At 45.8% G+C, this 26,804-nt stretch overlaps 2 pseudogenes; one reads left to right on the top strand and one right to left on the bottom strand.

Moving 5' to 3' along the window:
* Nucleotides 1-980: 980 nt before the first annotated feature.
* LOC147981238 (21 kDa protein-like) lies at nt 981-1,980 on the bottom strand (annotated as a pseudogene).
* Nucleotides 1,981-19,065: 17,085 nt separating this feature from the next.
* Nucleotides 19,066-24,580, top strand: LOC125547144 (cysteine-rich receptor-like protein kinase 15; annotated as a pseudogene).
* Nucleotides 24,581-26,804: the final 2,224 nt, after the last annotated feature.

Consider the following 26,804-nt stretch of genomic DNA (forward strand, 5'->3'; position numbering starts at 1 on the left):
CATGCAATCAGATCAATGGCTGATACATGCACGAGATATCATGAGCATTTTTTCTTCCAAAAAAAGTGGACGAAACCACCAGCCTCTGCATTATTATGATGCACACAATTTTTTTTTGTTGAACTTGATATAAGGCAAAGGATCAAAATCATCGACAAACAGAGTACAAGACATAGACACAAATTAAATTATTGGAAGATACAAAATTAACACCTATAACTAAGTCGACTTCTTCCATAGGATCGGCTTCAAGAAGGAATAAATGTTCCCCTGCCGCCGTCGTCCTGCCCAGCCAAAACAATCAAGATACGGATTTCATCCTGATAAGACAATGCCTTCGACAAGATAAGGACGTAGGTTCGTCAAGGCCAGAACAATGCTTTTCACCACAAACACGAAGTGGTGTTTCAATCATCATCTCTTGATGACGGATCTTCTGGTAGTCCTGCCATCTTATACTCCACGCCAGACAGGAGTGCCGCTAGCTAGCGGATAGGTGGAACATCATGCTCATAGTAAAATATTTTTTATATGTGTTTCTTCTTTTTCGGGGAAAGAGAGATTTCAATATCTCCTTTGTTTTCAACCCTACATGTGTAGACCACATATGGTACCTCAAGACAGAATGTGCCTCAAAATCTTATACGTTGGGTTTGCTTTAGTTTCTGCACATTCATCCCACATTAAAATTTGATGTTGATGTGATCTACGGGTCTGAATGTAATTTTTACTTCAACTATTTTTTGTACTACCTTAATTGTTGATGAATAAATCAGAATTTTTTTTGCAAAAAAAAAAACAAGTTAGTAGTTACAAAAGAATGGTCCTGAACAAAACATTCCAGTATGAGATTACATCTTTATTTACTTAGTTGTTAGTATTGCACTAAATCCAATTTTCTATAAACAACTTCACTTGCAAATTATTACAGCAAATGCTCATTCAGTTCTATAAGGAACTACTCCCTCCGTCCTATACCTCCGTCTCATAATGTAAGACGTCTTAAATGTAAAACGTTTTTTAACACTAGTGTAGTGTTGAAAGATGTCTTACAAGACGGAGGGAGTAGTAAAGTATACTAAGCAGTCCCTAATTCGTGGAAACTAAACGACGAGGCACCACCACACATTTCACCATTGCTAATTTTAGCGTGGCATGCCATTGACCAGCGCGAGGGCGACGCTCGTGCTCTCCATGGCAATCACCGTCCGGGCAACAAGCTCCTTCGCGGCGGCGGCGGCTCCCCATGGGGCGAGCTCTTCGGTGCATGTGGCCTCGTTGCTCATGGCGGCGCTGAGCCACGTCTGCGCGTTGGAGATCGCCCACCTGACCTGAGTCACGGTCGCATTGCTTCCCGCCGCGTCGAGCTTGCCGATCTCGGCCCCCGACTTCTTGGCCAGCCCGGCCGCCGAGGAGACCGTGCCCGCGCAGTCCTGCAACGCGTAGGCGGCTCTTCCCGGCTGGCCAATGCCGCCACGGGCAACGACCTCCTTCACGCGCGTTGAGCTCGACGGCGGCCCGGGCGAGCCTGACGGGGTTTGTCTGGAACACGCAGCCGTAGGGGATGAGGGTGTTGTAGCAGGTCACTCGGTACAGCGTGGCGGCGCATCGCGCGCGGAGGAACGCTGCAACCGGCTGTGGTGCGACGCACGGCGGCGGCGGTGGCGGTGGTGGTGGTGGCGGCGGCGGTGCCTCTGGTGACGGCGGCGTGGCGGCAGCATTTGTGGACGATGTAGACGCAGCAACCGTGGTGGTGAGGACGAAGATGAGGAGAGAGGTGGCGGTTCTTGTTCGAGATGCCATTGTTGTGACTTGCAAGGATGTAGAGGATTGTGGCAGTGTGTAGCACTGCAAACTTGTAGTACTATTTGGGAGCTTGCCATGGGGGCATGTAGCGGCCGATTTGCATGCGCACCTAAGACGATGGGCTGTTTCATACAGGTGAGAGCACGGCAATAGCGCGCGACGTACGAGCTGCAGCCTTCGTGATCACTCGTCTATTTCCATCTGTCTGCATGCATATAGGAGTACTGTAGACAAGAACGACGACCTCATGAAATTCTTTGCAAATTCTAAACTTGCAAATGTCTTGGACCCGATTTATCATTTTGTTTTGTCTTGCCGAGAGCTTGGATACTATATCCATTGTGTATGTTCTAAATAAAATGATTACAACGTAAAACTAGAAAAATGACCAGTGCGTCGCAACGGGAGAAAAAAATCGTGATCTCCCATGGCCATGATCACATTTTGTTGGATCACCGAGATACACTATCACTATCAATTTCGTGAAATCATGAACTTTTTTTTTAAACTCGTGAACATTTTTCAAATTCCTGAACACTTTTACAAATTTTTGAATATTTTCTAAAATCAAGTACATTTTTTGAATTCATAAAATTTTATACTATTTCCAAACATTTAAAAAAACGTTATGGACATTTTTTTAACAATTTTATTGAATCAGCAAACATTTCTAGAATGGACGAACATTGTTTTGGAAATTGGTGGAACAACTTCTGAAATTCAGGAATATATATTTTTCAAATACATGATCCTTTTTTGAATCAGCGGAGATTTTATGAATGAATAAAAAAATTGTAAGTCACGAACAGTTTTTAAACTTTTAGGATATTTTTCCATTCATGAACATTTTTTGAGTTAGCAAAACTTTGTTCAATTTAATTAAGTTTTTTAATACATGATTTTTTTTAACAAATCATGAATTTATTTGATTTCCCGAGCATTTGTTTTCATAATTCCAAACATTTTTTGAATATTATTTTTACTAAATTACGAACATTGTTTGAATCTACAAAAAAAGAGAGATTTATCAAATTATTTTTTTGAAAATTCACATTTTTTTAATTTTTGGAACTTTTTTGAAGTCCCAAATTTTTTAATGTACAAAAAAGGTGAAAAGAAAAAGGAAAAACGGAAGAAAGTAAATATTAAGAATAGGCCGCCCCGAATTGTTTGGAGATTTTCAAAATAAATCTTCATGTACTTCCAGTGTCCATAAATCTTATAAAATTAAATCTATTTAAGAAAGTCTATATGTGTCACCATGACATGCACGGATAAAACACAAATTAAGATCATATGTATTGGATCCAATATTAACGTTCCTAACTATCACAAGAATTGTTTGGATATTTAATAAATATATCTGCACGTACTTTTGATGTTCATGAATTTCATAAGTGTATGTATATGCTATAAAAATTATTTTTCTATTCACAATAAAAATGAATAGTGTAGTCCGGTGGCAAGTACGTGTGTGAATTTTTGCTAAAAAAATACGTATGTAGTTTCTTCGACTATGGGACATGTACAAAGAGAGAAGCTGGTGAAAGTACAACATGCCTACGGATTGTGATTTATTCATTGCAATCATTTCCTGACTCGCTCCTTGCCAAGCAGCATAGAGCAATGCGTGTGACATGTTTATTTGCAATATAAATCGATGCTGGTACGAAGGAATGACGGATCACGCGCCATTGATTTAGGTTGCACCCTAAATAGCATATTTTAATAGCTCCTAGATAAAAATAACATCATATTTAGATTCTACATATTTTTTAATCAAATTTCATGTATAACATGTTAAAAATGAAGTTAGAGTTTAAAAGATATGATTATTTTGAAAAATATTTAGTCTAGATGGACTGCGGGTTGATTAATGCAAATATTAGGGGCTTTTATGTTGGACTGCGGGTTGATTAGTATAAAGCTCAAAGGTTTTATGTAAAGTAGAAAAAACGATTCGTCCCAACTTAAAGATGGACCGCGGGTTGATTTCAACAAGTTGCAGGGATTTTTTTTAAAAGACACGACGGACGATCAAAAATGATGCATGCTTTATTATTAGGTAGAGATATGGGCGTACGCATGTGGGCAATAGCGCCATGCTCCTCTATATATGGGAGATAGCACCATGCAAATCTCGCATCACCTCCACGACCATGGCGACACGTTGCCCGAGCATGCGTGCCCTCTCCCTCTCCCTCCTATTCCTAGGCGCGGCCTCCCTCGTCGACGCCACCGGCGGCAATGTCAAGGCGGCATGCGCCGACACGCCGTACCCGGAGTACTGTGTCACCGTCCTGTCAGCATGCCCGAAGAGTAAATCTGCGGACGCTCTCGCGCTGGCCGAGATTGCGGTCCACGCTGCAGCCAATACCAGCACCAAGGCGGCCACCCTCGCGCGCTCCGAGGAAAAGGGCATCAAGGATGGCATGTGGTGGTGCATGGACCATTGCGCGGCGGACATCGAGGACGCTGCCGCGCGCCTTAGTCACCACAACGTGAGGCTCGCCGACGTGCGGAGCTTCATTGCGAGGACCGAGAGCGACTCGGTCGTGTGGAACTGCGATGAGTGCCGGCAGGAAGGGGCGTCCAAGAAGAATGACCTGCTCTCGAAAGACGGTGACCTGGAGAAGATCATGGGCGTCATGTCTGCACTCGTCAAGCGTGTACGCGTCACCAAGGGCACCACTGCGCCGCCCGTGAAGGCGCCGACACCGTCCGCGTATTAGAACGGAAAATATATGACTAATGATAGAGCGCCACTAATAATATAAATTTTTTGTCCGACCAATTCTTCTTTTTTGTTAGAACGTTTAACTTTTGTCTTAGAACATTTTATTCGTCCAAGCTTTTTTTAGCTTTGCAAGTCCTATATAACTAAATATGGCCTCATGGATGATGTCATATAAAGTCATTTTGCGCGGTTGCCTTACGTACCAGTACATCTGAGACCACTCACTTCTTCTGAGATTGGTGAGAATGTATGACCCACCTAGATGCATAGCACTAGTATATTTCTTGTATTTTTTTTCTTGTTAGTCAAATCAGTGTCTGTTTAATGGGCCCAAAGTACACGTTTTGTCAGGTAAGGTATGCATGCATGTCTCTTCTCTCACTCCACATGCAGAACGAATTCATAGACTTTATTTCATGTTAGACAATTTAAATCAACCATACCTTTTAAACTATAGACTCATTTCTGAATTTTCTTTATATATTTGAACTTGCGGTGTCAAGAGCTTTAGAATTAGATGGATTTTGGAAACATTTCAAACACATTTAAATTTCGACGTTTCACATTTCATATGTGAAAAAATACTCATTTCACTAGAAAAAATCTGAAACAAACATATTTCATAGAAATATGTGAAAATAACATTTTTCACCGAAACCTATTTAACCCACATATGAAACTGAAATATCGACTTGTGAAACTGATTATTTGGAAATGTGTAACATTTTATTTCAAAAGAGTAAAATATGTTATTTCAAAAATATGCAATTGAAATGGATGTGATTTTTGTGAAATAAGCTAATGAAAAGTGAAATGCTCCTTCTGAAAGTGAAAAAAAATTTGAACCTAAAATCTCAACTTGTGAAATTTTAATTTTTGAAATGTGTAACGGTTTACTTCAAAAGAGTGAAATATGTTTTTTGAATGATGTGAAATTGAAATAGATATGATTTTGTTAAACAACTATGCAAAGTGAAATGTAGGTTTGAAAGTTAAAAACAATATGAACTAAAATGTCAACTTGTGAAATTGATTATTTCGAAATGTGTAGCAGTTTATTCAAAAGAGTTAAACATGTTTTTTCAAAAATGTGCTAGTGTAAAGTGAAATGTAGCTTCTGAAAGTGAAAAATATTATCAAACTGAAATGTCAACTTGTGAAATGAAACCGATTATTTCAAAATGTGAAACGGTTTATTTTAAAATAGTAAAATATGTTCTTTCAAAATGTGCAATTGAGATATATATGATTTTTCTGAACCATGCCCGTGGAAAGCAAAATGTAAGTTGTGAAAATGGAAAACAACATGAAACTGAAATGAAAAACTTGTGAAACTGCTTGAAATCATTTTATTCAGAAGATTTCAAGCGGGCGAAATATGTGAAATACGTTTCATGAATTTTAAACTCATTTAACATGTAGCCAAAATCAGTCTTGTTCCAAAGGTCTTTGCGGCATGAGTTCATATATATAAAGTTTTAAAATCAGAATATTGGTTTAAAATATATGAACGATCTAAATTAGCAAACGTAAAATAAATGGGTGCATTTATCTGGGAGAGAGAATGGCAGTGCATGCATGCAACCGTAGTGTACCCTCTGATTGAAAATTACTAGATCGTTGATGGCACGTTGCCGCGCCCATACATTTTACGATCAAATTTTAGGTATTGCTGCAAGCTGATAAGCGGAGCCATATTTTGTTAGTAATCAAAGTACATAACTTTAATCATTGTACGACAGTGGAGCACAGTATTGGTCAATAAAAAAGTTTAATTTATTTGATCTAAGAAGATGGTATTAGTAATTGACTCCTAGATCAAGTTTCTGTTTCCATAATTGGAAGATTTATTAGAAGATTGGTGTTCAATTCAGAACAGCGGCGCTAGGCAACGTTTAAAGTAGACCGACTCTAAAAAACTAATCATGCTTAACATGATCTAATCAGCACAATAATTGCCACAAGGATTATCACAACTATAGTGCAGCAAAACTACTGACATGGAAAGCAAATAAAACTTCCATTGGAATCAAAGTTAAATTCTATCTTTCCTCTCTAGCACAAAATAACATATGTTAGTATAGGACATGTAGAGGAAGAGAAAAACAATTATACTCCCAAAGTAACTTGTGGGACAAAAAAATAGATAACTGAAGAATACCACGACTGCGAATTGAACTCGCTATTTTTTGCAAGCAAGCTAGACTACTGTTCAGGTCTAGTAAATAGCATATTAACTAATAACCTTTTCTCTAGATCGGAAGGAATGCATTTCTCAATTTTCAACATGGCGATTATACAATCTGGATTATTAAGTTGGAGCTAATGAACTTATATTGTTGACACATGTACCATAGTATTGGTCAGGAGTGAAGGAACAAGCAATGGCAGAAGTAGGATCTATAGAATTGAAAACTCAAACTATCAAGTTTGAGTGATCTGTGATGTGAAAGAAACAAAACAAATTGCTAATAGAAATGTTGAATTAAACAATATAATTAGAAGTGTGATCTTAATAAGTCATGGTCACAAAATATGACCATATAAAAACCGACCATAGTTTCAGAAGTTTTCATAGAAATCCCATGTAAATTAGGGTAGTGCTCATAAACAAACAAAACAAAATCATACTTCATATACCATGGGACTTACTGCCTAGTGTATATTGTTGAAAAGCTGGGAAAAATGTTGATGTAGTAGTTCGTCATGTATGGAGATTCTCTGTAACATGAAAAGAAAGAATATGTGCAATTGCAAATGCGCATTAATTACCATGACCAGCCTTTGTTTTACTTTTACATACTATTTGGGTAAGGTTTATTGTTTACCCAAATAAGAACATTATATTGTCCAAGTAGGGTATTTTTGCAAGTAAGCGCTATGCACTTGGAGTCCCGATAAAATTAATGAAACTATTATCCAAAGATGAACATTTATATTCATGAAAAGATGATCACGTATTACTGCACATAAGACAAAAGGCAAAATTCTACAAATACATGACAAATAGACAGATTCTTCCATACATGGACATACGAGTTGTAGCTAAGTGGAAGCAATACATGTGAACTGCACACATGTATCAGTTCTAACCTCCTTTTAAATAAAAACACATGTATCAGTTGTGCCATGTAAAGGCTTGATATTTCTTCACTGCGCACACATACCGCCGGTTTAAAATTGAAATACCATGCGGTTGGGATGGCGGCTGGCAGATCTAGACGTGTCAGAGTCTTCTAGCCATGCTGCATGAGAGCTGGTCGGGACAGAGCATGGGTGTTCGGCAGCGACGAGGCGTCGGGTCAGTGGGCAGACACAGATCTCACTCTGTACAATAGAAACATAGTATAATCTACAATCATGTTTCTCACTATATCAAATTTAACTACCTCTTACACACTAAAAGGATGTAGAGTGCAAAGGTTGAGTGAAGAGTGGTAGGGGGCAGCATATATATGCATGTACCATCACCCACCATGAATGTCCGAACAGAAACGGAAGAATGTCTGCATCTTGAAATCTCGGTGGATCAATTTCAACCAGACGAGGCGTCGGCTGAATTCCCTCCTTTCTCCTTGGCAGATAAATCACCCAAGTCCGCAGGATCGACCGATCCCCTCGTCATTCGCCTCGCCTGCTGAACAGTAGCATTACCATGAAAATAAATTGAAGCCAGGCACAAACTAAGGGCTTGTTCGGTTAATCCCTCCCACAAGGGATTGAAGAGGATTGGAGAGGATTGAGGTGGATTTTGACTTGTGGGGGATTTAATCCCTCTCAATCCTCTTCAAACCCCTTTAAATCTGAAGGAACCGAACAAGGCCTAAAGAATTTTACTTAATTGTTAGCAGTGCATAGCAGAGTTGTCGAGCAGAGTCCAGAACGCAGAAACCAACCCAACAATGGTCAATAAGAATTATCAGATGACACCCCAAAGACAGAGTAGCGTCGTCGAATGTCACTTTTCCTAGTGCAGCTTCAGGTACTTATGATTCTTCAGTGAATGACCATGCTTGTGTGTATAGCACTGGCCACTATTATACACGAGTCATATAGAACACAGACAGATCAAAACATGAGGTAATAAGTTACTCATTTTGGGCCTATTATTTTATCATGCAACATGTATAAGAAATACTTGACAAAGACCCCCGTGTCGTCCTCCCCCTAGGGCGACTCGAGTGGCCATAAACCTAGCCGCCGCCGCCGCAAACTCCCTCCTCCTCTCCCTCCGCCGCCGCCGGGCTAAGCCCGGGGGCCGACGGCGGTGGCTGGGGATCTCCTCTCTCGCGCGTCTCTGAGATGGGGCGGACCCCAAGGCGTGTGGTGGCGCGACCGATCTGGGATCTGCCGTGCGGCAGATGGCTGCAGGCGGCGGGAGGCCGGTCCGTCCTCGGACGGCGACGACTTGGCGCGGCGGAGGGCAGGGCTGCGGGCGCTGCGGATAGCCCTTCGGGCGGCGGCGGCCAGCTTGGCTGCGGTGGCGTGCATGCTGCCTTCAGATCGACGATGATGGCGTGAAGGGCCTGGTGGTCTCGTCGGCGGCACCTTCGATAAGATCTGTTCTGACCGGTGCAGCCGGCGGTGTGGTGGTCATCTCTTCCATCAGAGGTGGTTGGCCTGAGGCTGGGTGTTCGGATCTCGGGATCCGGCATCTGGCACCAGCTGCGAGTCGGGGAGACGTAGTTGCCGGTGAAAACCGAGCCGACGGCGGGCGATGGCGGCGTTCCACGTCGTTACCTTAATGAAGGCATCGTCGTGTGAATACCATCGACCCACTCGTATTGCTCCGGGGGAAACCCTAGGGTCTGGTGTTTCAGACCGGACGATGGCGGCACTGCGGTGTCGTTTCTCTCTTGGGAGCATCTTTTGTGGAGCAGTGCTGGAAGTCAGAGGCAGGAGGTGGAGCGGCTTCGTCTTGCACGGAGCTTCGGTGGAGATGTCAAGTCATGCCTGACCGACAGGTGCTACGCTTGGTCATGCCTGGTCGGCAGGTGCTATGCATGATAGATCATCCAAGGGCTTCAAGCTGTGTCGGCTGGTGATACTTGGCAACATGGCGCTGAGGTGTATCACGGGCGACCGCGATGTGTTCAGCTGTTTGCGCGCAGGGAGGAGGTGCCGTTAGGCGTCGTGGTGGCGTCGACGATAGCTGGACCGAGCAAGGTTGATGCATAAGTACAGTTCTGAGGATGGAGCGGTGGCAGTTGGTGGCGGCGGCCTCTGAGAGCACGCCGGACCAGTGTGTGCCCCAGACCCGGCAAGTGGCTAGGTTAGGATCTCAGGTCTTAGATGTTAGGCTTGGCCGCGATGTCTGTTTGGTATTAGGCTCAGGTTATCTGCGCCCTTTCATCAACTGGATAGGTGTAACGACAGTTTGTTGCTTAGACACCGGCTTTAGTCTTACTATTGTGTGACTTTGTAAGGTCTTATGAGAATAATTAATAAAGTGGCCATAAAGACCAGGGATCATCCTCCTTTTCTAAAAAAATGTATAAGAAATCCTGCGATTGGAAACATGTAACAGAATAAAACAACGCTGCCAGTTCAGACTTCAGATTGCTACCATGCTTGTTGAAAGAAAATACGTACTTATTATTCCAACAATTTTTTTCTGGGAACAAAATGAAATTATACAGCCAATAGTGGTAGAAGCACTTTCTCATTACACTCCTCGCAGTTCAACATGGCAACAACATCATATGACCGTCCGCTTTTCTGTAAGTCTTGTACGAGGGTAGTTCTACTCCAAGTGATCTCTTTCCCGTGTGCATGCGCTGGAGGAATTCTGCACAGAAATACCAGGGTTATAATGCCACCAGCTTTGTCTTGAAACAAAAGAAGAACGATTAAAGGGTTCCAACAGTATAGCCTTGTCTTAGAGCATCTCCAACAGCCGCGTCAAACTAGCGCCGCGCCGCAAAATTGTCCGTTTTAGCGCACGCGCAACCGGTATAGTTGCTTCAGCGGGCGTGCAAAAACAGCGCGCGCGGCATATGTAGTTCAGTGCGCGGGCCGAAACTTAATCGCACGCCGTTTATTTGCTGCGCCCGCTCCCGCGCGCTGGACTCTCGCGCGCTCGCTCGCAACTCCCACACCTCATCCAGCCGCGCCGCCGTCGCTGACTGCGCCACCCGGCGACCGTTCCGGCGCTTCCCCGGTCTATCCCCGCCCCTCGGCGGCTTCTCTGCCCCCCCCCCTCTAGTCCCGCCGCCCCTCGCGCGTGTCCGTCCTCTGACGAACAGCGCCCACGCGCTCGCTGCTGCTCGGCGCCCGCAAGGTGTTCGACAAAACGTCTAGAAGGTATGTATTGCTCAAAAGCCATGAATTTCGTGCATGTTGATTGTAGTTTTTATAGCATAGTATTGAACATTGTAGATGATTTCGTCGTATGATTCTTCCGAAGAAGAATTTGATATGGAAGAGGAGGAGGATCTTGCAATGATCCTAGCTATGCATATCAATAAAAAACCGAAGCACGGTGGTTCGGTTATGGGTCGGCAGAAAATTTGGAGGGATAGGATCGATGCCCACAACAGATTGATCAGGCATTATTTTGCGGAGAATCCCACATACCCCGAGTCGTATTTTTGTCGCCGGTTTAGGATGAGCACCGAGTTGTTCAGGTGCATTGCAGAGAAACTAGCGAGCCATGAACACTTTTTTCAGCAAAGGAGGAATGCCGCCGGAGAGCTCGGACATAGCACCTTTCAGAAGGTGACAGCCGCTTTGCGTATGCTGGCATACAGTATACCGGCTGATCTAGTTGATCATCACTTGGCTATGGGTGAGAGCCAAGCCATCATGTGTGTCAAGCGCTTCGTAGTCGGAATTGTGCAAGTGTTTGGTGAGGAGTATTTGAGATCTCCCAATGCTGAAGACGCCGCAAGGCTATTGGCGATGAACAAAGCTCGCGGCTTTCCTGACATGCTTGGCTCAATAGATTGCATGCATTGGAGTTGGAAGAATTGTCCAAAGGCATGACATGGGCAATTCCACGGCCAAAAAAAGGATTTCACTATAATCCTTAAAGCGGTGGCCGATCAAGAGACTTTGGATTTGGCATGCATTCTTTGGAATGCCTGGATCTTTGAATGACATCAATGTTGTCAACCGGTCACCACTGGTGAATAAGATTGCAAATGGTGAGTTGCCACCGGTGCAGTTTGTAGCAAATGGTCGTACATACAACTATGGCTATTATCTAGCGGATGGCATCTATCTAAAGTGGCAAACCTTTGTCAAGCTGTTGAAAAAGCCAGAAGGTAAGAAAAATCTTGATTTCCACAATGCTCAGGCGGCGGCTAGAAAAGATGTGGAAAGAGCTTTTGGGATTTTGCAAGCCCAATTTGCTATTGTGAGAGGACCGGCTAGATTTTGGGATCAGAAAATGCTTTGGTACATCATGCACGCTTGTGTGATCATGCATAACATGATCATCGAGAATGAGCGTGGCAAAGATGTAGACTACTCTCAGTATGACCTCTTGGAACATCCCGTGCGAGTGCGACGGAGGGCTGAAAGGGTGGCCCGTTTTGTTGCCTCCTATCATGCCATTCGACGTCCCGCAGCGCATAATGATTTTTAGAAGGATCTCATTGAGGAGTGATGGGCATGGAATGGACGACAAAGAGCATCATGATTTGTGCGTTCGATATTGTATTGTTGAACTATTTGTTGTGTTTATTACACTATTTATTGTATTGAACGATAAACTGTTTGTTTGAGTTGTAATAACGAAATTGAATTATTTATTTTGATTTATTTTTGTTTGTGTTTGATCTTTTTCTTCTGTTTTGAAATGCATATATTGTTTGCGCAAGAGTCGCGCGCGCTGCATTTTTACGCACTGCTGGAACTTCGCACGCTACTTTTTAGCACGGCTGCTGGAGCCAGCGGTGCGCGCCGCGCCAAACCAGGCGATGAGCACGCAGCAAAGCAGTTTTTAACACGCGGCGCGTTCGGCGCCTGTTGGAGATGCTCTTAGATCACAACCCTGCGTGATATAACTTTGATACTGGTATTCCCGTGATAGCCTGAGGAGATTGGAGGAAGAGCACGGGGAGCAAGACATTTGGCCCAGTAAATAGAACGTTCGGTGGAGGCCAGAATGGACACCATATTTGACGGCTGAAATCGCCCAAATGATCAAAATGGACGGCCATAAATGCCCATGACGTGAGAGGGCTGGGATTTGGCTCAGTTTTACCGTCTTAAAATGTTGATGTCAAAAATGCTTTTATATTATGGGACAAAGAAAATATCAATTAATGAATTACTATGAAGTAACCACTATATTGATATCAACGTTACGACTAGTCTTTTCGCAAGAAACAACTAGTCTTTTGAAATTAAATTTTAATACGCTCATGTCCATGCGGCCGAACCACAAGTTACTCACACTCATGAATTCGATTTGCGGAGAAAGTAATTGTTAATTAAAGGATCTCCTAACTACTCCATTGGTTCCAAATTACTCGTCGCAGAAATGGATGTATCTAGAACTAAAATACATCTAGATACATCAATTTCTACGATAAATAATTCAGAACGGAGGAAGTACAAGTTACTCACATCTGCCATCCTCTTATATAACGTCCACGCACCTAAAGCTAGCTTTGCTCCTTGGTTCACGCTCAAGCCCGCACGAGGGCTCAGTGCGCCATGGTGCGCAGACGATTTTGCAGATCTCTTCCTTCTTGCAACAGGTGACAGTGCTACATCCGACCGATCTTGTTTTACCGAGCCTTTATCTTCTCTCCCAATCAAATATTGGTTTCTGTCGCTCTCTGCTTATTCTTTTTAATTTCTGTGCCGCAAAGCAAACATGCAAAAATGGAAAAGATCCATGAATGTTCATGCCAAAACAAAAAGAACATAGCACACACAAGCAACCATTAATACTGTATTATTACTTATTGGTCGATCGGGTGATGCCATCGTGCCATTCTTCTTTCTGCTCCCACTCTTTGGCTCCAAGCATTCTTCTTACTGCGTGTGGAAGTAGAGCCAGGACCATTGAGGTGTGTCTATGAAAGTCCAAAATATGTATTACCAGTTTTGTTTTGTTTTTTGGCATGGGTATTACTAGTTCTTACTTTTTCCCCGGGAGAATAGGGATTTTATTACATGATTATAGAGTTACAATCAAGAGGTCCGATGCCCTCAATAAATAGGGTGTGCTACACAGTACGGCTATGTCTTGCCAAACAATCTGCTATTCTATTATGACCATGTTATATTTTCTGTGGAATAAACTCCCTATCAACCAGAAGGACTTTAATCTCCAAAGCCAAATGGCCGTAAGAAGAATAGTTGAGAGAATTAGTAGTGAGAATCAATAGAGCTGATGACGAGTCCTACTGAATAACAACCGAAAGATTCGTATGCTGGATTGCAAGAGCCATGCCTTGCTTTAATGCATGAATTTCTGCCTCAAGTGCATTATTACTATGAAATAAGAACCTATAGACATTGCCGCTGTTATGTTAGAGCCGAGTAGGACCCATCGACAGATAAACATGTCTGTCCCTAGGCAGTGGTGGCCATGACAACACCGGTTTTACAACAGGTGGCTCGGGTACTGCAGCAGTATTAACCATAGACATCTTTCCCTTAAGTATCTTCTCAGAGGAGTATTTTTTTATCGTTATTAAGGGGCCGCCAGTAACTTTGCGAATATTTCAACGGAAATATCAGCTGGTATAGCATCTTTTCCGTGTGTGTTGAAATTCCTTAACTACCAGATTCTCTAATCAAGTAAATGAGCATGCTTCTTGTATCGGCTGATCAGCCAACATGGAACATGAGGAGCCAATCCTTGCCAATATGTAGTAGGCGCTCCTGAGGTGGGAGAGGCCACACTTACGCCTGTGGTACTAAAGTTCTTTGGGCGTGACCGAAAGTGACCAGCGCATGGGAACTGCACTCCTCATCGGTCCCACAGACAGGGCAAGTCGCACGCACGCTAATGTGATGATCGGCCTTGCCCTTCATGGTAGCAGGCATGCCAACAGTGTTTTTTTAGGCCATGATTTCATTTTTTAGGGACCCGAGCCCTTCAAATTGACTTCCAGAGCTGCCGCTCACCGTTCGGGATGTCACTTGATGCACCACTAGCGAACACATCGTCGTGCTCCAAAGTAGCCAGCCTATAGGTGCTACGGACTGTGAAGCAGCCAGTGCGTTCTGGCTAACAAGAAATAAAATCTTGGCATTGACGCGTCTGGATCACATCCACATCCATTGGCCAAAAATATTCTCCAAGGAGTCGTGTGTTCCATGCTCTACGGTCATTCAAGAAGTCTGAACATGATTTAGCCTGCCATTTCTTTTAGGGGTGACTAGTTTGAAGATAGAGCCCTTAGGGATTCAAGGATCCCCCCATGTTCTTATTTTCTCGCCATTTGCCGACCCGCCAGATTACTCCTCTCTTCAGCAACTCTAACCCATGTTCAATTCCTTTTCAAAGCGCATACGAATTTCCTGTGAATACTGTGTCCAGTAAGTTACCATTGGGGTAGTATCTAGCATGCAGAGCCTGACACATAGGCTATCAGGGGAGTCAAGAAGGCGCCATGCCTGCTTGTTTAAAAATACGCATATCCCTGAACCTCATACCACCTTTTGCTTTTGGTAGAATCATTTTCTCCCAACTCAGCCACGCCATTTTCCTTTTCCCATTCTCTAACCCCCCATTAGTACTATCTCATCAAGTGTGTCAAATCATCACAAACTGATGTAGGGAGTCGAAAGACACTCATAATATATGTTGGTATGGCTTGGGTAACAACTTTGAGCAAGACCTCCTTGTTACCCCAGGAAACATATTTTTCACTCCAATCTACCAACCCTTTTGCTTAGGCTAGCTTGTAGAGTTTCAGACATACCTTTCTTTACCCTTCCATCGGGGATTGGCAATCCCAAATATTTTGGTTCAAACACCTGTTGGGTTATCTCCATAGTACTCTTCACTTCATCCGCCAGGTCAGGCAGGAAAGTGTGAGAGAAAAGGATAGGACACTTGGAGGGGTTGACCCGTTGCCCCATCGACGACACATATGTGTTCAACAAATCTTTCACCACGGAGCATGTTGCTGATTGACACGAAGAACAAAGAATCACATGCAAATATTAGATGTGAAATCATAGGTGCCCTACAACATATCCTTACTCCAACCAAACCTTCCTCTCTCATTGGTTTATTCACCAAAGCAAATAAGACATCAACAATGAAAAGGAACAAGAACGGAGAAAGCAGGTCACCTTGCCTTAAAATTCATGATGCTGTGAAAGAATTCAAAACCTTCCCATTAAACTTCACTGGATATTTAATTGATCTCACACATGCCATAACCAGATCAATCCATAATCTATGATCGTGGGAGTACCAGTTCTTGCTTTCTCCAAATTTTATCCTATCTTTCCAACTCGAGATTAAAAGAAGCTCAGAAAGAAACAATTCGGTGAGGTGACCATGATTGCGGCCCAACTTGAAATGAAGTTGGCGTTAAGTTAAACTCAGGTCATATGTTTTTTTATGGATCATGAGATTAGTTGTTCCTATAGTGCTACCATTGGATTGGACGCCACATATTTTTAGTTGCGGCCACCTTTTTTGAAATATTTTTTTATTTTTTCTAGCTTTATTTTTGTTGCGCTTACACTTTTGTGCAATCAATAGCCACTATTGATCCCCTGAGCACATGATTCGACATTATTATAATGTGATGTGTTCCTACACATTGCGCTTTGTTCTTAGTGCAATTACACATTCACCTTTTTACCTTTTTTATTATTGTTTCTTTGTTGCAACTAGAATTTTTTGTGAAATCACGCTTTATTTGGCTGCAAACACTTTTTTTGGTGAAATTGTGTTTTTGTTTGTTTGTGTAATTGCAATTTATTGGTGGTGAAGTAATTGAACTTTTGAATATTTTGGTCATCTTCTTTCTAGGCACTCTGTCAACATGTCTCTTCTGGGTCTCGCCATGCCGTCGTGTAGTCGGAGGTGCCTAGGTGGTGAAGATGACAAGTGGCTGGTGGTCTCCAAGGAGGTGTTGGTTGGCGCCAACTCTGCTCATTTCTCCTGTGTTTTGGTGATCTTAGTTGGAGCTATCTAGGCACCTGCTGCGGTGGCCGACTGTTTGGCATGGGCAAACATGGGTTCCGGCATTTTTGGAGACAATGGCTTTGTTGGTGAAATTCGATGGTGAAGTCGGAGTCGCCGGCTCATGGGAGAGTGATGATGATGACGATACTTAGTGACGACCTCAAATTTGTGTTTCTTCTCTGAGGCGTTTGCGTATTTTCGTGTGGGTGGCCATGTGCCTACTTTTGCCCTGTTTGGGCTGTTGTGACAGTTTTAACCTGATTTTCTGTTAATTAACCGGGCAAGCCTCTTCTTTTTTGAAGAAATCAAGATCCTTAGGGTATGAGTTTTACAAAAGTAATAATATATATTCACTAAAAGAGGTAAAGCTATATTGCAGACCTCAAAAAGAAAGATATTCCATGTAGTTTTGTTATATGCATTGACTATTTTTTCCAGGAAAATTTCTTGTAAATATCAGGTTGGGGCTAGTGCATATGGATCTACTAGGATGGGCGAGGCGAGACCGAGTATATTATATCCGAATCATGAAGACTATTATACATGAGGAGGATATTTAAAACAATGTTCTAGAAGATTCAAGCATAATCCATTTGGGGAAACCGAGAATAACAAGGAAATAACAAAAGTTATTCACTTTTTCTTTTGTTTGCATGCACAAAGGCAGTGAGCATAACTTGTTCAATTTTTACATGTTATACCCCCTATGACCACGAGGGTCATCAACCCCATTTTCATCACCGCGCTCTTGGACCGTTGGAGGCTCGAGGCGCATAACTTCCACCTCCTCTACATGGAGAAGACGGTTACCATGCAAGTCTTTGCCATGATCATGGGCAATTCGATTGACAGTGGTGCTCTAATCGAAAGAGTGGAGAAGGATGGGTGGCTTGCACGCATTACGCCTCTCACCAGTGATTGCCCTCCCCTGCCTATAGAAGGAGAAAAGGAAACAAGGTTAGCATGTGCCCTTTACACGTGGCTACTAGAGCGGAGTGGGGGATGTGCGGATATGGTCTGATGGTTGTGCAATAGTATGCTAGGGCATTCTTGTGTCATACTATACATTAGATCAGGTGGTCTTTTGAGATGTGTTAGGGGACACCGCCTCTTGGATGCATCTCGATCTGATACGTGACTGAGACACAAAGTATAGCCTTTTTATACGACTGGTCTATGCCTTTTATACTACATGTAAAATCAAACCATGGGAGATGAGAGAGGTTACTCAAGTGATGCAAAAGTGGACTGAGCGAACGAACAAATGGAGCCATTTTAGAGCAATGCGATAGGAGATTGAGCAGCAGCTCGGGTGGGTAGTGGGCTGTAGAACAAGGCTGGGGCCTGAGTGTGTAGTTGGGTGGCCCAACCGACCGCAAACCAAAGGGACACTGAACCACTTGAGGGGCAAACACCGGCGCCCAAGGCCATGGTATTTGGCTCTGGGTAGAAATGATGGGTTCGTTCCGTGGCGTTTGCCATTGTCCGCATTAGCGCGATTAGCGGTGACTGGTCGAGCATGGACCTGGGGTAAACACCGTTGACTATGACCTTAGAGCGTTTTCCCAAAAGTCTGGATGAGCGGTGTTTTTTTTTTTTGAAAGGAAAAGTCTGGATGAGCGGTGTTTGTAAAACATGTTAGATTGAGAAAACTTTCGGAATAGGATCATATCATGCAAAACTTTACTAAAAAGGTCGATTTGTGATTTTGGCCCATCAAGAACTTATGTCCAAACAACGTGCAGTCTCGTTTCTGTGCCTTGGGAACTTTACACCAAAGAGTTGAACTGCTGATGGGATAACAAATATTGTAATAACAGCCTTGTTTCTGCAACCAGTGAAAAACCTGGCTTGTTTCGAGTTAAAGAACAACCACCCTAATTATCCATGAGAACACAAGCCTAGGACAGTGGCTAGTCGCACCTCCTGTGAACCGGGAGAGCATAACAAAGGCTGTAATAACAGCCTTCTTTCTGCAACCAGAACTCCTTGTCAGTAGAGACAAATCTTGGCTCAAGAAAAACAAAGCAGGGCTAAATTACTGTCATAGCTTACATCTAGCATGACGTGGCTTACATTGCCTCTGACTTCATCCTCAGAAAGAGTGTGCCTAACTTTTTCAGTAGCAAAACAAACCAGCATTGCTGCATCCGTCGCCTGAATATACAGCTGCATGCATTATCCTCAGACAAAATTAAGGAAGGCTAACCGCTCATTGGAGTGTCCTCCTACGGCTCGTTCTAAAATCTTGGAGCTTTGGTTGTCTTGCATGTTTTGCCGGCCTTGTCGTTCACATGGTCTCTCTCATCAGAGTATAAATAAACTGACTTTCATCTGCCGATGCACCAGTGGCGATTCCACAAAATTTCAGTGCCATGACAAGCTAGAAACACAGTCTAGGCGGCCAGCCATGGCTCCTTGGCGCCTCCACCTTGCCCTGCTCCTGGCTGTGGCTGTTGCGTCTGCTACTGTTGAGTACACAACGTTTGATGAATTCTGCGCAACGGACAACAAGTACACGTACGGCAGCGACTACCATATCAACCTCGACCAACTCCTCCACGACCTTAGTGACGGTGCGATGAAGAATGGCGGCTTCTTCGAGGCCAGCCACGGTGATTATCCCGACCAGGTATTCGGGCAAGCAATGTGCTACGCCGATTCTAACTGGACAATGTGCCAGCTCGGCTTGCAGGTGGCACCGTCATACATGATGTTCACAGCATGCCCGTACGGCCGGGATGCCGCAATCATGTACTACACTACGACAGCTGCTACCTACGCTACGCAAGCTCCAACTTTTCCGGCCACGCCGACTGGTACCGCCAAGGGATCAACGGAGCAGTTTTTGATAGCGAGGGCGGCAACAATGAGACGAGGTGGGAGCTGGTAAGGGCATCTCCAGCCGTTCGGCCCCCCAGGGCGTCTAAATAGAGCGGTCTGGGGGCGTGCCGGTGCTAGTTCGGCCCCTGGGGGCGACCTAGCTCCCAGTCACGCCCCCAAGCGCCGGCCTCAGGATGCGGGAAATTTAAACTTGGTCGTTCCCGCTCTCAAAAGACGCCACAAATCTGGCGATCGGACGTAGTCTGGCATTACAAAAAACAAAGCGCCGCACGCCGCAGGTTCGCGTGCGCAATGATTCACTCGGCGGGGTCGGCTCCAGGCGTTGGCAGAGTCGGCGTGCGCGGGCTCGGCGGTGTCGGAGCTGCTTCGGTGCTGAGCTGTGTCGGCGCGACTTCGGCACTGCTGGGCGGCGATGTAGAGGCGTCGTTCGGGCTTGGCGTCCGTGTGGTCATGGGCGCGGGAGCTTGCGTCGTCGGCGTCGTCGGCGTTGCCGTCTGCATCTGATTCAGGATGAGGCCGCGCTCCGCCATGTACCACGCCCTGAGCTGCTCGTCGTTGCTCTGGAGCATGTCCGCCCCGCCCATCAGAAAAGCCATGTCGGTGTTCCTCTTCTTTGCGGTGACGTTCGTCCGGAGCATGTCGAGCTTGATGGCGCTGTTCTTCATCAGCGACGACCACCGCGCCTCGGTCTTCTCTTCACGTAGGATGGCCCGGGCCTGGGCGTCGGTGAGGCAATGCTTGATGGACTCCTGTACTCGCGTGGTTGCCGCGTCGGCGTTTTTCCCCTTCTTTGCCAATTTGTGGCCGTTCGGCCGCCCCTCTGACGCGCCCGGAGTCGTCGCGTCCGGCTTGTATGTCTCCTTGGCCTTGTCGAGGGTACGTCGGACTTCCGTCCACTTCTCGCACTTGTCAATGCGCTTGTAGACGTGGAGGTGCTTGAAGTCGGCGTCTTGGTTGTCGCGCCGATACATGGTGAACATACGCAGCAGCTGCGCGGAGGAACAAACAGTTGGCGGGCGGCGGGCGTTGACGACGAAGAGATGCGGGCGAACGGCGTGCGTACCTGATCCTCAACGCTGGCGCCGCTCTCCGGGCGAGCCGCGACCTCCTCGACGATTCCATGCCATTTGTTGCACGCCATCTGGATACGCCCCCAATGGTTCGCCATCGCCTTGGAGCCGCGCTGCATGTAGACGCCTTTGAAGTACGGGTCGACGAGCTTCCGCTCGTCGAACTCGGCCTTGATGCGGTCCTAGTACGTCTCGAAGCTCTGGTTCGTGTCAGTGGTCGGGTCGAGGCAGACGACTTTCCATGCTTCGGCGAGGCATTCCTCCTCCTTGGATATCCACTTGATGCGCGCTTCGCCTGTCCTAGCCGCCCGCTTCTTCTTCTGGCGCCCCTTCGTCGGATCAGGAGCTGGCTCCTCCTCCTCCTCGTCCTCGTCCTCGTCCTCCTCCTCGGGATCCTGCACTTCGTACGCATCCTCGTCGTAGACGTAGCCGAGCTCGGCCTCCATGTCGCCGCTGAGATCCACTACCTCGTCCTGGGTTGCGAACCCGGGAGACGCGGCGGCCGCGGTCGATCCTGTCGCGATGATGTCGTCCATGTCGGCTCCTGTGTCGTCCATGTCGCCGAGGTGCGAGAAGGGTAGCGGCCCACGGCGGAGATGGGGCGTCGGTGTGGTCGCGTAGGCGGCGGGCGGCGAGTAGTTGTATGGAGGGTACTGCACGCCGACGAAGGTGGGCGAGGGTGTGCGCGTCGCGGGGTGGCCATGGGGGAAGGTCACGTTTGGGTTGAACCCCCCGTGCGCGTCGCCGTCGGCGTAGCCGGGCGACGACGATCCCCATGGAGATCCGACGCCTTGCTGTCCCCAGGGCGCGTACTGGGCGTGGCTGACGACGGGTGGATTCATCATCCCCGCATGGTCGACCGATGAGGAAGATGACGCCGCACGCGCCGGGTTGTCGCGGGCCTTCTTGGCAATGGCCCTGTTCCGCCGGTCGGTGGTGACTGCGTCGCGTCGCTGAACTTCCACTCTCCACTCGGCGTTCGACATGCCCGGTGGCTTCGATTGCGGCGCCCTCGGCTTCCTCTGCTTCGGCTGGGCCACGGTGCCAGTCGTGGTTACCGCCACGCGCGGCATGGCGTACTTCTTCGGTGGCATGGCGGCGACTGGAAGGCGAGCTGGAGGGGGTTTGGCGGGAGAAAGGGAGGGAATGGCTGGAGGAAGGCGAGCGAACGGAGGAGATGCGAGTGAAAAGCGTCAAGAAGCGGCGGGAAAAGGCCCTCGGGTCGCCGTCAGGGCGGGCCCACGCGCCTTTTTCACTTGTGCCAGCTCCCCAAGCGCCCCCCAGGGCGCCGGGTTCGGCCTGGGTCCGCCGGCACCAGTTTTGGCCCGAGCCGGCAAAAAATGGGCTTCTGGGGACGCGACTGGGCCGTTTTTTTGACGCCGGCGTGGCAAAATCACCTGGGGAGGGCCTGTTGAGGTCGCGGCTGGAGATGCCCTAACCCAGCTCATGGCGGAGGCCGCCGGGTCCCCACGGCGGTTCGCCAATCGAAACCAGACATACGTGGACTCGCACGGTGATTCGCAGGTGATGTACGGCCTGTTGCAGTGCTCCATGGACTTGTCGCCCACAGAATGCACAAGCTGTCTTCATAAGATCGTGGAGGCGAGCATGCCTCGAAACGCCTCCCAGGCTAGCGTCATGAGGTACGGCTGCTACATCACCTACACACCCGATCCAATCTACATCTGGTCTGCAGGTCGACCTCCACTCTAAATATGTGCTGCTGAATCGAATATGGCGAATCCTAATGCTTTGCGCGCGCAACGCGAATCCCTGTCGTTGCTCCTTCATGTGGATGAGAGCCCCTTGCATGCATGGCTCTTTCCTCTCTCTTCCTGCACACACACTGACACATGCATGCGTACTTTATCTCCTCTCTTCTCTAACTCAATCAGTTTTCATTTTGTTTCGACAATTTAGATGGTTGATATCTTTTACACAAAAATTGCATTTTTGAAACTTTTTACATATTTGAACTCGTGGTGCCAAGCCCTTTAGAACAAGATCAGGATACATTTAAAACACATTTTTATTTAAAATAGTGAAGAACTTTCTGGATAGTTTGTCTGCACTTTGTTAGAAATATTAAAGAACTTTGCTGGAAATTTTATCTGGAACTGAAGAACTTTGTTAACATAGTGTCTGAACTTTGCATAAAAAATAGAAGAACTTTACATACACAATGTGACTGTTAGTTCGTGATGTGTTATAAAAAGAATCCCAAAATATTAATTATGTATGTGAGATCTTAATTAGCATCCACGTAGGTTAGACGCCTAACTAAAAAAAATTGTAGTCTAGTATTGCCGCCTCAAAACGTGGTGAATTCAGCACTTGTGATAGGAGAATATAAAGGACTGTACCATGCATTGCATGGTTGACATGGTGGTGGGCGATCTCGATTGGACACCATGCTTGATGAGCGGCAGCGATTCCAGTTGTGCGCGCATAGAGTTAGGAAAAATCCATGTCCGCCTTCCCCGAGCTTTTTGTCGTTGGAGAATTTGTTGATGGCAGCCGCCAGCTCGCGGTAGCGGAATTGCCTGGACCCGGCCCCTAATTTTCTGAACTCGTCTTCTATGGCCTCGTCTTCTTCTTTCGAGGGAGCCCTTCTCTCTAGGCGGCGCGAAAAGAGCCGCACTGAGATGCTGATGCACATCAGCACTAGGATGGAACCGGTAACGGCAGCACACACCACCAAAATGAGCCGCCGTTTCGGGCGGCGCGGCCGCGGAGGCAACTCAGGCAAGTGAGCTCCTGATGAATGCACAAAAAGGAAAATTGAAATTCAGCAGTACCGTTACCACGGCTGAATGAAAACTGATTGAGTTAGAGGAGAGAGAAGAGATAAAGTACGCATGCATGTGTCAGTGTGTGTGCAGGAAGAGAGAGAGGAAAGAGCCATGCATGCAAGGGGCTCTTATCCACATGAAGGAGCAATGACAGGGATTCGCGTTGCGCGCGCAAAGCATTAGGATTCGCCATATTCGGGGGAAGGCGGGTTTGGCTCAGTGTACAGAGGGTTCCTCAAAGACTTGAGACTTGAGGTGGCTATCAAGAGAGTGTCCAAGACCTCCAAGCAGGGGAGGAAGGAGTACGCCTCTGAGGTGAGAGTCATAAGCCGGCTTCGACACCGCAACCTCGTGCAGATCGTTGGCTGGTGCCACTCTAGTGGCGAGCTCCTCCTGGTCTATGAGCTGATGCCCAACAGTAGCCTCGACGTTCACCTTCACAGCGCGGACAACGTACTATGGTGGCCAGTCAGGTTTGGTGACGACCTTCATGCATATAACTGTTGCTTTGTTCGGATCCGGATCAGCAACAACTTAACTAATCTGATGATTGCTTCAACTCTAAATCTAATGGTTACTTCAGGCATAAGATCGTGCTGGGGATTGGGTCTGCGCTTCTATACCTACATCAGGACTGGGAGGAGTGCGTTCTGCATAGGGACATCAAGACGAGCAACGTGATACTAGACGCGTCCTTCAACGCCAAGCTCGGTGACTTCGGGCTCGCCAGGCTCGTCGACCACCATGGAGCTTGCCGGCACGCTGGGGTACATGGACCCGGAGTGCACGGGCATTGGGTGAGCCAGCACCGAGTCAGACGTCTACAGCTTCGGCGTCGTGCTGCTCGAGATCGCATGCGGGCGGAGGCCCACCGCGGCTTGGCCGGACGGCACATTGATCCACCTGGCGCGGCGAGTGTCGGAGCTGTATGGCCAAGGAAGGATCCTCGACGCGGCCAACGCGCGGCTGGACGGGAACTTCGACCCCGAGGAGGTGGAGCGCGTGCTGGTCGTCGGCCTCTGGTGCACATGCCACGACTGGAACCTAAAGCCGTCCATAAGGCAGGCCATCAACGTGCTGCGGCTGGAGGCGCCGCTTCCCGGGAGGTTGCCGCCGGTTGGCCATCCGGCCGGCCCTCTTCCCATGCCAGACTCCGATACAGGTCACAGCTCCTCATCACTGCAGCTCCTGCACCAGCACCGCTCAGCAGCCAATATAATGGTACTGTTGTGTGGGCTTGATTGCAACGGGCACGCTAGCTTTAGTTTGGACGGTTAGCATGTGTCTTTTCTGTTGTACAACATCTCCGTGCTACTATATTATTATAGTCAAATTGTAGTTCCTTCATCGTGAATTACTTTTCTTAATTTATCTAGATACAGATGTATTTAGATACGAATGTATGCAGATATGTTTTGGTGTTAAATACATCTGTATCTACGAAAATCTAAGATAAGTATTTTGGGATGGATGTAATATAATTTTTCTATGCAGAAATCAACTTTGATGTACTGCCATAGTGTGAAAACAATTTTTTTTAGATTTTTGACTAACTCTGACTCTCAACAGTTTTCTTTTTGAACTCCTGATTCTTATATAGCAGTTAAAACAGGGTAGCACAGTGGTAGGATGTTAACTGACTGGTCATAGGTCCAAATCCTATTTGGAAAGATTTTACTCATTTTAAATTTGAATGGATAGTTATAGCTTTACTGACCAGCGACCTCATGTCCTTCTCCTTTTTGTTAGATTGCCCTTTAAACATGGTCAAAACGATTTTGGCTCCACGTGCCCCAAACTCTTCTACAAACTCTGGCAGCTCACAATGCTTCTGGCCCCATTCAACACGTAGCGCCTCATGCCCCACTCCCTTGTAACAAGTCCCCCTCTCGTCATCCCGCCGTCCTCTACATTTTTGCAACACATGTGTCGGCAGTCACAACATCATCGAACGGGCCGCTAGCAACAGTTGCACATGTTAGGACACGCGGTACGCTACTCTACCACGCTATAAAGAACATACTGCTGGAGATAGATTACGGGGTCAGGTTTTATCATTAGACGCACAGTCACCACAACAGAAATAGTGTTGGTGATGCTTGTAGTCGATCAGCTGAGTCTCGTGTAGTGGATCTCATGTAGCCTTGAATCTCCTATTCATATTAATGCATGGGTTGAGCAATCACTATGTTTTACAAATGCATCACATTCAGTTACTAAATTTGCTAGTACTTATACATATTCAGTTAAATTGACTATTCGTCACCCTAGATGAGGAATAGTTATTCTTCACCCCCTCTATTTTGACATCAATGCATCTCAATTTTATGTTTCGTAAATTTATCTTATTTCAAACGTAAAAAGAGAACGTAAGGTAATATATAATCACCGTAAAAATATTTTATGTTAGTAAAATTACAAACATAAAAATTTAGTGTAAAATATACATAAAATATATTTTTTCTGGTCTTATGGTCTATATTTTTGTTTTCTTATGCCAAATTTTACGTACTAAATCTATATGAATGTAAATATTTGTATTTTAAATGTAATTTATTTATAAAACGATCGTAAAGTTACCTGGGGTGAAGAATAACTTATTCTACACCCTAGGTAATGAATAGTATTGCATATTCAGTTACTGAATCTGCTTACTGAAACTGCTACTTATACATATTCGGTTAGTTCTACTAACTGAATATGTTTCTTCTACAAATTCTTTACATTCAAAACATAACACTGAATTTATACTACATGGCATTTTCAGTAAAACTTGCTACCTAATGCATGGGTTTAGAAAATGAACAAATGTAATTAACAGATCTATTGCTAAATTTAGAGGAGAAGTTGGTACATAGCATGCATTGGACAACCATAGAAACGTCTTCTATTTGAAATTCCTTCAAAAGCCATGCACTTAATAGGCCTCATGTGGTGCAACATGCGTTTGGGTTCATAATCCTCAAGTTGGCCACAAAAAAAGGGGCCCCACAATGATGTCAGGGGTCTTCTGCATCCACAACACCAACAATAGTTTTAATCCCCGATCTCACCTAAATCAAACAGACCAATCCCCAATTGCACTAACCCTAGTTCAGCAAGGACCCTAACCCTAGCCCAGCAATAACCCTAACCCTAGCTCAACAAGAACCCTAACCCTAGCTGTGGGCAAGAAAATAACTTACCCACTGCCCCAGGTCCATGCTGGTGATGTCGCAGTCAGAGTATGAGCTTGATTCCCCGTTGTTCCAGGAAGGCATGGCGGAAGGGAGGCGACCACTGTTGTAGTCCGCGGTGGCGTCGAGCTAGGCGGAGCCAGAGAGAAGAGTGAGGGCAAGAGGAGTGAGAGCACAGGAGTGAGGGAGATCGCGACGCCTCGGTGTATTTATGACCGAGCCGCTTTGGTTCCGACCGCACCAGTCGGTAGTAGTTAATGAGCGCGC

The sequence above is a fragment of the Triticum urartu genome, chromosome 3A (genome assembly GCF_056163025.1).
Source record: "Triticum urartu cultivar PI428250 chromosome 3A, HENAU_Tu73, whole genome shotgun sequence".
Classification (NCBI taxonomy): Eukaryota; Viridiplantae; Streptophyta; class Magnoliopsida; order Poales; family Poaceae; genus Triticum; species Triticum urartu.